We start from the raw sequence: 10,496 nt of genomic DNA, 5'->3' as shown, positions 1-10,496 counted from the left end.
ATGGGTTTGAGCCCGCTCGTAGGGGTCGCGCCTCTTTGCATGGACGAGCGCCTTGTTTTCCGGCACAACGTCCGCGCGTAACCCGCGGGACGGAATTATTGATTAGCTCGTAGTGGCAGCGCCACTTTGCATGGACGAGCACATTTTCCAGAAACGTTCGCGCGTAACCCGCGGGACGGTATTACTTATTTTAGCTCGTAGTGGCAGCGCCACTTTGCATAGACGAGCACAGTTCCCAGAAATGTTCGCGCGTAAACCGCGGAACGATTTTATCAGAATATGTTGATAGAACTATGTTTTACCAAGCATGTGTTTTAGTGATGCTACCAGAATTATGTTTCAGAATGATTATGATGCAATACGATTTGTCAAGTTGCTAAAACTTGTGAACTCACTCAGTTTATACTGATTCAAATGTTTTTACGTGTCTTTCAGGAGATAATTAGGTAGCGCATGGAGTCACACTTAGAGCACCTCACGCTGAACATCTAAACTAGCTTTTTTGGAAGATTTTAGTTCTATCCCTTCGATGCGCGTGGTTGTTCCCGCCGCGCAAGGGGATATGGCTTGGAAATCTTCAACAGTTTTATACTTGGATGTTTTTATGTAATTTTTAAACAATGTAATGTATTGTATTAAACATTTCATGCGCAATGAAAATCTTTGAATGTTTGCAATGGCCCGTGCTTAATTATCAATCCCCACCCGCGCGCGCCCGGCTGTTTCCGCCGCTCAGGGCCGGGTGTGACAGATTGGTATCAGAGCACTGGTTATAGCGAACTAGGAAAAGAAGTTTTAACCTAGACTATAACCGTTGGGGAATCGCATGAAATATTTTTCAAAGAAAATATTTTCAAAAGAAACTATACACACACTTAGGAACACGGGTCACACTGTCTAGTAAATAATGATAACATTATGTGCTCAGAGTACATGCGCTAAGTTTAATATATTTCCACTCTTTTAAAGCGAGAATGCCTCCAACTAAAGCCAAAGGAATTACCATGACCCCCGAGGAACTCGCGGAAATAATCGCGCAGGCGATTGCGACTCATGAGGCCAGCAAGGCCGAATCAAGTCAGGGTCGTCAGAATGAGACCCCAGATCCCGAATCAGGAGCCTTGGACAAAGGATGCTCCTATAAGACATTCATGGCCTGTAAGCCTTGGCCATTCAAGGGAACCGAAGGGGCCATTGGGCTCTACAACTGGATTGACAAGATGGAGACAGTTCTCTCCATTAGCGGATGTAGTGAGAACCAGAAGGTCCTTTACGCGACCTGCATGTTCCAGGAAGCAGCTTCGTCTTGGTGGAAGCTTCAAACGAAAACATTGGGGCGAGAAGTTGCTCTCCACAAGACCTGGGAGGAACTGAAGGAGATGTTGATGAGAAAGTTCTGCTCTCGCGCAGAAATCCAGAGCCTACAACAGGAATTCTGGAACCACACCATGGTAGGAACGGATATCGACGCCTACAACAACCGGTTCAACGAACTTTGCCAGTTGGTGCCAGATATGGCAAACACGGAGGAAAAGAAGATCGAGAGGTATATTTTTGGGTTACCTCCTGTTGTTAGGGTTCCGCTCAACGCCGCAGCGCCTCCAACCTTTGATGAGGCGGTAGCGCGGGCCATCACCCTTACAAGGGATACGGTCCGTGCGGGTATGTTAACTACGCGCGGAACCGAGCAGCGAACCTCTGATCCCAAGAGGAAATGGAACTCTCACCACCGAGGGTGAATGCGCAAGAATCGAATGTGCCAAATGTGGCAGACCAGGGCACAAGACAATGAATTGCCGTGTCAGAGAAGCTGGAGCCAGTGACAACTGCTACGCATGCGGAAAGCCAGGGCATTTTAGTCGGGATTGCCCGCAAAAGGGGAACCAAGCTCGCGGGAGAGCTTTTGTGATCGGCGCAGGCGAAGCTAAAGAAGAGCCGAATGTGGTAACCGGTACGTTTTTGCTTAACGGACATTTTGCATCTGTCTTATTTGATACTGGCGCTGACCTAAGTTTTATATCTGCTGAGTTTAAAAACTCCCTAGGCTTAGCAACCAGTAGGCTAGACACGCCTTATACTATAGAACTAGCCAATGGTAGGCAGTTATGCGCGAACGAAAGAACTGAAGAATGTGTAATAGTCATGGGAGGTCACGGGTTCAATATTAACTTGTTGCCAATAGACTTGGGAAGTTTTGACATTGTGGTAGGTATGGATTGGTTAGTCGAGAACCACGCGGAAGTTATTTGCCATGAGAAGCAGGTTCGGATCCCACTGTTGAACGGAGAAACCTTGGTAATTCAAGGGGAAAGAAGGGGAGTTGCGACGAAACTGATTTCGTGCCTAAAGGCGCGTAAGTGCCTAAGGAAAGGGTGCTACGCCTTCCTGGCGCATGTAGTAGAGAAGAAAGGTGATGAGCGAAGAATTGAAGACTTACCAGTAGTGCGCGAATTTCCAGAAGTTTTTCCTGAAGATTTGCCCGGATTGCCGCAGCCGCGACAAGTAGAATTTCGTATTGATTTAGTCCCAGGAGCTGCGCCAGTAGCTCGAGCGCCTTATCGATTAGCTCCATCTGAGATGCAAGAGCTATCCAATCAGTTACAGGAACTATTGGATAAGGGTTTCATACGCCCAAGCTTTTCACCTTGGGGAGCTCCAGTACTGTTTGTTAAGAAGAAGGATGGTTCCTTCCGGATGTGTATTGACTACAGGGAGCTGAACAAGCTGACAGTCAAGAATCGGTACCCTTTACCGAGGATTGACGACTTATTTGACCAGTTGCAGGGATCCAGTTATTATTCGAAAATAGATCTACGGTCCGGATACCACCAACTTAGGGTCCATGAGGAAGATGTGCCGAAAACAGCCTTCCGAACTAGATACGGCCATTATGAGTTCTTAGTGATGCCTTTCGGGCTAACTAATGCGCCGGCTGTATTCATGGATCTGATGAACCGCGTGTGCAAACCATACTTGGACAAGTTTGTGATTGTGTTTATAGATGATATTCTGATTTACTCTCGGACCAAGGCCGAGCATGAGCAACACCTGAGATTGATTTTGGAATTGTTGAGGAAAGAAAAGTTGTATGCGAAGTTTTCCAAATGTGAGTTTTGGCTTAGAGAAGTTCATTTTCTCGGTCACGTTGTAAACGAGAAAGGAATACACGTTGATCCTTCTAAAGTCAAGGCCATCGAAAACTGGGAAGCGCCAAAAACCCCAACTGAGGTGAGGCAATTCCTAGGGCTAGCTGGCTACTATCGACGCTTCATTGAGAACTTCTCCAAAATAGCTCTACCTCTGACCGCGCTAACTCAGAAAGACAAGAAGTTTGTTTGGGGCGAAAATCAGGAAACAGCATTTCAAATGTTGAAACAGAAGTTATGTAGTGCGCCAATTTTGTCTCTGCCCGAGGGGACGGATGACATCGTCGTTTACTGCGACGCTTCACATCAAGGACTCGGATGTGTCCTTATGCAGCGAGACAAAGTCATAGCGTATGCCTCGCGCCAACTCAAGACCAATGAAAAGAACTACACAACGCATGATTTAGAACTTGGAGCGGTTGTCTTCGCGCTAAAGATTTGGCGCCATTACCTCCATGGTACAAAGTGTGTAATCTTTACGGATCACAAGAGCCTTCAACATATATTTGATCAAAAGGATTTAAACATGAGGCAACGAAGATGGGTTGAATTGTTGAACGATTATGATTGTGAAATCAAGTACCACCCTGGAAAGGCGAATGTGGTAGCAGACGCGCTAAGTAGGAAGGAGCGAATAAAAACGCTACGAGTCAAGGCTCTAAGGTTGACCATTCACGCAGATCTCTCTACCCGCATCCGAGACGCTCAGCAAGAAGCCTTGAAACCAGAGTTTGTTAAAAACGAATGCCTTGGGGGTATGGTTAAGAATTTGGAACTGAAAGAGAACGGCAATCTATATTTCGCTAACCGCATATGGGTCCCTCTCAAGAGAGGATTGCGCGAACAGGTATTGAACGAAGCTCACAAGACGCGGTATTCCGTACATCCTGGCGCAGACAAGATGTACCAAGATGTTAAAACGCTGTATTGGTGGCCCAATCTTAAAGGCGCCATCGCGACGTATGTCAGTAAGTGCCTGACGTGTTCAAAGGTAAAGGCTGAATATCAGAAGCCGTCGGGGTTACTTCAGCAGCCAGAAATTCCCATGTGGAAGTGGGAACAAATCTCTATGGACTTCATCACCAAACTGCCAAGGACACCTGGGGGTTATGACACGATCTGGGTTATTGTAGATCGGCTAACTAAGTCAGCGCACTTCCTGCCGATCAAGGAAACCGATAAGATGGAAAAGTTAGCCAGATTGTATATTCGAGAAGTAGTTTCAAAACATGGAGTCCCAGTGTCCATCATTTCTGATAGAGATAGTCGGTTCACATCAAGGTTTTGGAGATCGTTACAAGGAGCTCTAGGTACTCGCCTTGATATGAGTACAGCTTATCATCCTCAAACGGATGGGCAAAGCGAGCGAACAATCCAGACATTGGAAGATATGCTGCGCGCGTGCGCAATCGATTTCGGAGGTAGCTGGGATACTCACCTCCCATTGGTTGAATTTTCTTACAACAATAGCTATCACACAAGCATTAAGGCTGCGCCGTTCGAAGCTTTGTATGGGCGCAAGTGTAGATCCCCACTGTGCTGGGCTGAAGTGGGTGACAAGCAAATGACTGGTCCAGAATTGATCCAAGAAACAACAGACAAGATTTTTCAGATAAGGGATCGCCTTAAGACAGCGCGCGATAGACAGAAGAGCTACGCAGATGTGCGAAGGAAACCATTGGAATTTCAAGTAGGGGATAAAGTACTTTTGAAAGTCTCTCCATGGAAAGGAGTCCCCCGTTTCGGCAAGCGAGGAAAGTTGAATCCACGCTACATTGGACCATTTGAGATCCTGGAAAGGATCGGTCCGGTTGCTTATAAACTCCGTTTACCCGCCGAACTCAGTGGAGTTCATGATACGTTTCATGTGTCCAACCTCAAAAAGTGCCTATCTGACGAAACGTTGATTTTGCCGTTGGAAGAGATTCACATCGACAAACAGCTGCACTTCGTAGAAGAACCTATAGCAGTAACCGATTGGAAAGAACAAAAGTTGCGCAGAAGCAGAATCAAGTTAGTAAAGGTTCAATGGAACTCGAGGCGTGGGCCTGAATTCACTTGGGAAAGAGAAGACCAGATGCGCATGAAATACCCACACCTCTTTCAGAACATGGCTTCTGCCAGCAACGTCTCCTAAATTTCGGGACGAAATTCGATTAACGAGGGGAGAATGTGACACCCGGTAAATTCCCAACCCCTTAAACTAAGTAATCAACCTAATAATTAGGTGATTGTGAATATTAAGCGCGCCATGTTAGTCAGCGCGTGCATTTGTTATGTGCGCCCTGCGCGAGCGCGCCATGTTAGTCAGCGCGTGCATCTGTTATGTGCGCCCTGCGCGAGCGCGCCATGTTAGTCAGCGCGTGCATCTGTTATGTGCGCCCTGCGCGAGCGCACCATGTTAAGAACCAGCGTGAGCATATGTTATATGCGCCATGCGTGAATGTTTTGGCTTTATGTTTTCATGTAACTTAACGTTATGTTGTCTATGGGTTGACCATCCCGCATGATGCTAAGGCGGGTGCATCCTAAATCGTTTATGCGCGTGCGGAAGGGAACTAACCTCCCCGCATGGCGGGAACATTGAGAGCTAGTTTGTCAAGCTCCAAGATGGAATTGACTTCAACATGACTGATCACTATGTTGAAATACCAAGACCCCCTGGAGAATCTACAAATGAAACTCAATGTCCCTAACTGCGAGAAGGTTACGCACCTACCCGCAGCAAAGAAATGTCCTTCACGCAGAAAGCTATGCGCACAAAGTGATGCGCACAGAACACTTAGTCTATTCTCCAGTTATAAGGAGATTACTCCCGCCCGAAAGGAAACAGTAGCGTGTTTCAGAGATTTTCCACTTTTTACTGTACACTGACAAAAGCACACTGTAACATGAAAAGTCAACTGTCAGCCACCCTATTCTCACCAACCCCAGACCTGCATGTTCTGTCCAAATCAAATCAAAATCTTTTATCCACCACTCCACTCTTAAGTAAATAATAATAACTTCCATACTTTATCATCATTACATTTAGATATGAAAAGATTTCAATCCCCTAAAGCAAGGGATTGTGTTCCCTTGAGTTTGCCTATAAATTTGTAACCTAAATTATCACCCAAAACACACTTCAAAGAACTACAAACTTGCACTAATCCTCTCCCAAGCATCCGTTGTTTTCATTTCCGATCCTGTTACTAGACCTTCGATTCCGAGGCCAACACCAAGAAAACCCGAATCTCGATTAATCCCTTAACAAGAACCTCAGGTGAGTCTCACAGCCCCTATTTTCACTATTTTCACTATTTTAAACTGTTTTCGGGGCGAGGGACACGTACCTAAATAATGTTTTATCATGGTATACTTACAAGCTATGCAAGCGATTATGTGTTTAAATTATATTTCATGATGAGCAATGCGAACGGTTATCTAAGGTTTTCGATGTATGTGCGCTAGAACTCGAGTAAGTGATCACTTTACCATTGGAACTCTAAGGGTAGGGACTGCTGGTTTGATCCACCCACTCGTAGGGGTCGCACCTCTTTGCATGGACGAGTGCCTAGTATGGTCATGGGGCAGTACTATGGGTTTGAGCCCGCTCGTAGGGGTCGCGCCTCTTTGCATGGACGAGCGCCTTGTTTTCCGGCACAACGTCCGCGCGTAACCCGCGGGACGGAATTATTGATTAGCTCGTAGTGGCAGCGCCACTTTGCATGGACGAGCACATTTTCCAGAAACGTTCGCGCGTAACCCGCGGGACGGTATTACTTATTTTAGCTCGTAGTGGCAGCGCCACTTTGCATAGACGAGCACAGTTCCCAGAAATGTTCGCAGCGTAAACCGCGGAACGATTTTATCAGAATATGTTGATAGAACTATGTTTTACCAAGCATGTGTTTTAGTGATGCTACCAGAATTATGTTTCAGAATGATTATGATGCAATACGATTTGTCAAGTTGCTAAAACTTGTGAACTCACTCAGTTTATACTGATTCAAATGTTTTTACGTGTCTTTCAGGAGATAATTAGGTAGCGCATGGAGTCACACTTAGAGCACCTCACGCTGAACATCTAAACTAGCTTTTTTGGAAGATTTTAGTTCTATCCCTTCGATGCGCGTGGTTGTTCCCGCCGCGCAAGGGGATATGGCTTGGAAATCTTCAACAGTTTTATACTTGGATGTTTTTATGTAATTTTTAAACAATGTAATGTATTGTATTAAACATTTCATGCGCAATGAAAATCTTTGAATGTTTGCAATGGCCCGTGCTTAATTATCAATCCCCACCCGCGCGCGCCCGGCTGTTTCCGCCGCTCAGGGCCGGGTGTGACAGGTACACTTAGTACCGTACAGATAATGTCTCCATATCTTAAGAGCGTGCACTACTGCTGCCAGCTCTAAATCACGCGTCAGATAAGTACTCTCATGGACTTTCAACTGTCTAGACGCGTAAGCTATCACCTTTCCTCGTTGTATCAACACGCAACCTAACCCACGATGCGAAGCATCAGTACAGACAACCAAATCCTCGTCACCATCGGGTAAAGCAAGGATTGTAGCTTGCGTGAGTCTCTTCTTTAACTCTTGAAAAGCCTCTTCTTGAAACTTACCCCAACTGAATACTATTGACTTTCGGGTCATATCGGTCAACGGTGCAGCTATCTTGGAGAAACCTTCGAAGAATCTCTTATAGTAGCCAGCTAACCCTAAGAAGCTTTGTAAATCAGTCGGGTTCTGCGGAGTCTTCCAATTGGTTATCGCCTCAATCTTAGTTGGGTCCACGGTAATCCCTTCAGGATTAATCACATGACCTAGGAATTGCACTTCCCGTAGCCAGAACGCGCATTTCTAAAACTTAGCGTACAACTTCTCATTCTTCAGAGTCTCCAATACCTCTCTCAGATGCTCAGTATGATCAGACTCGCTCTTTCAAAAAATTAATATATCGTCGATGAAGACAATAACCGACTTATCCAACATTGGCTGACACACCCTATTCATCATATCCATAAATGCCGCAAGAGCATTTGTTAGACCGAATGACATTACGAGGAACTCGTAGTGTCCATACCGCGTTCGGAAAGCCGTCTTGGGATGTCTGACTCCTTCACCTTCAGCTGATGATAGCCCGATCTGAGATCTATTCGTGAGAACCAACTTGAACCTTGCAGTTGGTCAAACAGATCATCAATCCTTGGCAAAGGATATCTATTCTTTACCGTAAGCTTATTCAACTCGCGATAGTCTATGCACATTCTCATACTTCCATCCTTCTTCTTCACGAACAACACTGGTGCATCCCAAGTGGAAACACTTGGCCTTATGAAACCTTTATCGAGGAGTTCTTGCAGTTGGGACATCAATTCTTTCATCTCAGACAGCGCTAGACCGTAAGGTGCTTTCGCGACAGGCTGGGCTCCTGGTATTAAATATATCTGGAATTCTATCTCTCGCTCCGGTGGCAACCCCGAAATATCCTCAGGAAATATTTCTGGGTAATCGCGCACTATAGGAACATCTATTATTTCTTTTGTCTCGACCGTAGCGTTGACAACATACGCCAGGTAGGCACCACACCCTCGCCTTAACAAACATTCGCTTTCATCATTGAAATGACATTAAACCCTGAACTTTTCGTACCACCATAAACCGTCACCGCACTACCGTCCAATGACTTTAACTTTATTATACTACTCTTACATACTATCTAAGCTTCGTATTCACACAACCAATCCATCCACAACACTACATCAAACCCTCCTAAGGTCATAAAATACAAGGTAACAGGGAACTCATGTCCCTCTAATTCTATTTTACAATTCTAAACCATTTTCATTATTTTCACCGAGGTGTCACTAGAGGTTTCTACTATGAAGGTTTCAGACACTCGGCAACATTTCATTTTAGCTAGTTTACTAAATGTCGTAGCTACAAAACTTCTATTCGCACCCGAATCAAATAATACTGAAGCAGAAATACCGCTTACTAAGAACGTACTGGTCACGACATCAGGAATATGTCGGGCTTGTTCTTGGGTCAGCATATAGGCCCTAGTCCTTGGCCTCCCTTGTTCAACATCTTTCTTCTCGCTCCCTCCAGCTTTACCATTCGTACAAGTCCTCGCCAAGTGACCTGTCTGTCCGCACTTATAACACGCGGGCTTTTCATGGCAATCTTGAGCAAAGTGCCCCATCTTACCACATTTGTAACAGGAATTTGACCCTGATCTACATTCCCCATCATGAGACTTCCCACACTTGCAGCACACCTCAGACCCAGTGGCCCACTTTCACTCTCTAGCGTGCATCTTTCCGCACGTCCTACATGACATTTTCTCCCACAATCTCGGTTGCTTGTTCTTAGGGTTCCACATCTGAGTACCAGGTCGTTTGGCAGACGCGACCCACTTCTTCTCCTTCTTCTCTTCCATAGCCACCTCATCTGTCAAGACCTCATAAACCGTTTCTGCGGGCCCCACAGCATAATCAAAAGTACCTGGTCTACCAGCCTTGACCAACACATGAACATTCTGCGGCAGTCCCCTAAGGTAACATTTGATCCGCTTAGCCTCGGTGTCCACCATATCTGGCACCAACCTTGACAGACGGCTGAATTCAGTGAGGTATTCGCGGTGTGTCATCTTACCCGCCTTCAGACTCAAAAACTTTATCTCAACCTTCTCTACCTCTGCATCAGCACATAATCGTTTCATCACTAATTCTTTCAGATCGTCCCACCTCAAGGCCTTGATCTCTTCTCGACTCGTCCTCTACTCAACTGACTCCCACCAGTACATCGCCTCCTCACCGAATGATTGGGTAGCATACCCTACAGCTTGGTCGGGACGGCATTCACTAATTCGGATAATTTTTTCCATCGTGGTTATCCATTGGAGAGTAGCGATTGCGTCTCCCAAGCCAGTTAGCTTTGGTGGATCACAACCTTTGAAAGACTTAGTTGCATCCACCTCGGCCCCTTTTTCTATCATCCACCTTCACCGATTTAACCGCGCTCGATTCTTCCCTCTCCCCTTCTTCATCCTTCTTACCATCACCTTCCGCCCTCTTAGCGGTTCCTTCACGGCCTCCAACAGACTTCTCGAGATTCATGTTTTTCATAGCAGATGCTACCCGCTTGAGCAATAGTAGTTTGAATCGCGGGATCCAGTTGAACTCCCTTGTTATTACTCAGATTTTGACCGGCTGCACTTCCTTCGCCTTCATTGTTAGTAGCTGCTTCCACTGACGATTCTCAGACAACGCGGGGCCTGCCACGACGTCCCCTACGTCCTCCTTTTCCAGCTGCTTTCTTAGCTCCAGCCATTCGTATTCTATAAGGAAATACAAACGTC

The sequence above is a fragment of the Bidens hawaiensis genome, unplaced genomic scaffold, assembly GCF_021521415.1.
Source record: "Bidens hawaiensis isolate Kalapana, Puna unplaced genomic scaffold, B.hawaiensis_p1.1 tig00065383_1, whole genome shotgun sequence".
Taxonomy (NCBI): Eukaryota; Viridiplantae; Streptophyta; class Magnoliopsida; order Asterales; family Asteraceae; genus Bidens; species Bidens hawaiensis.
Note: the sequence above shows the minus strand (reverse complement) of the source record.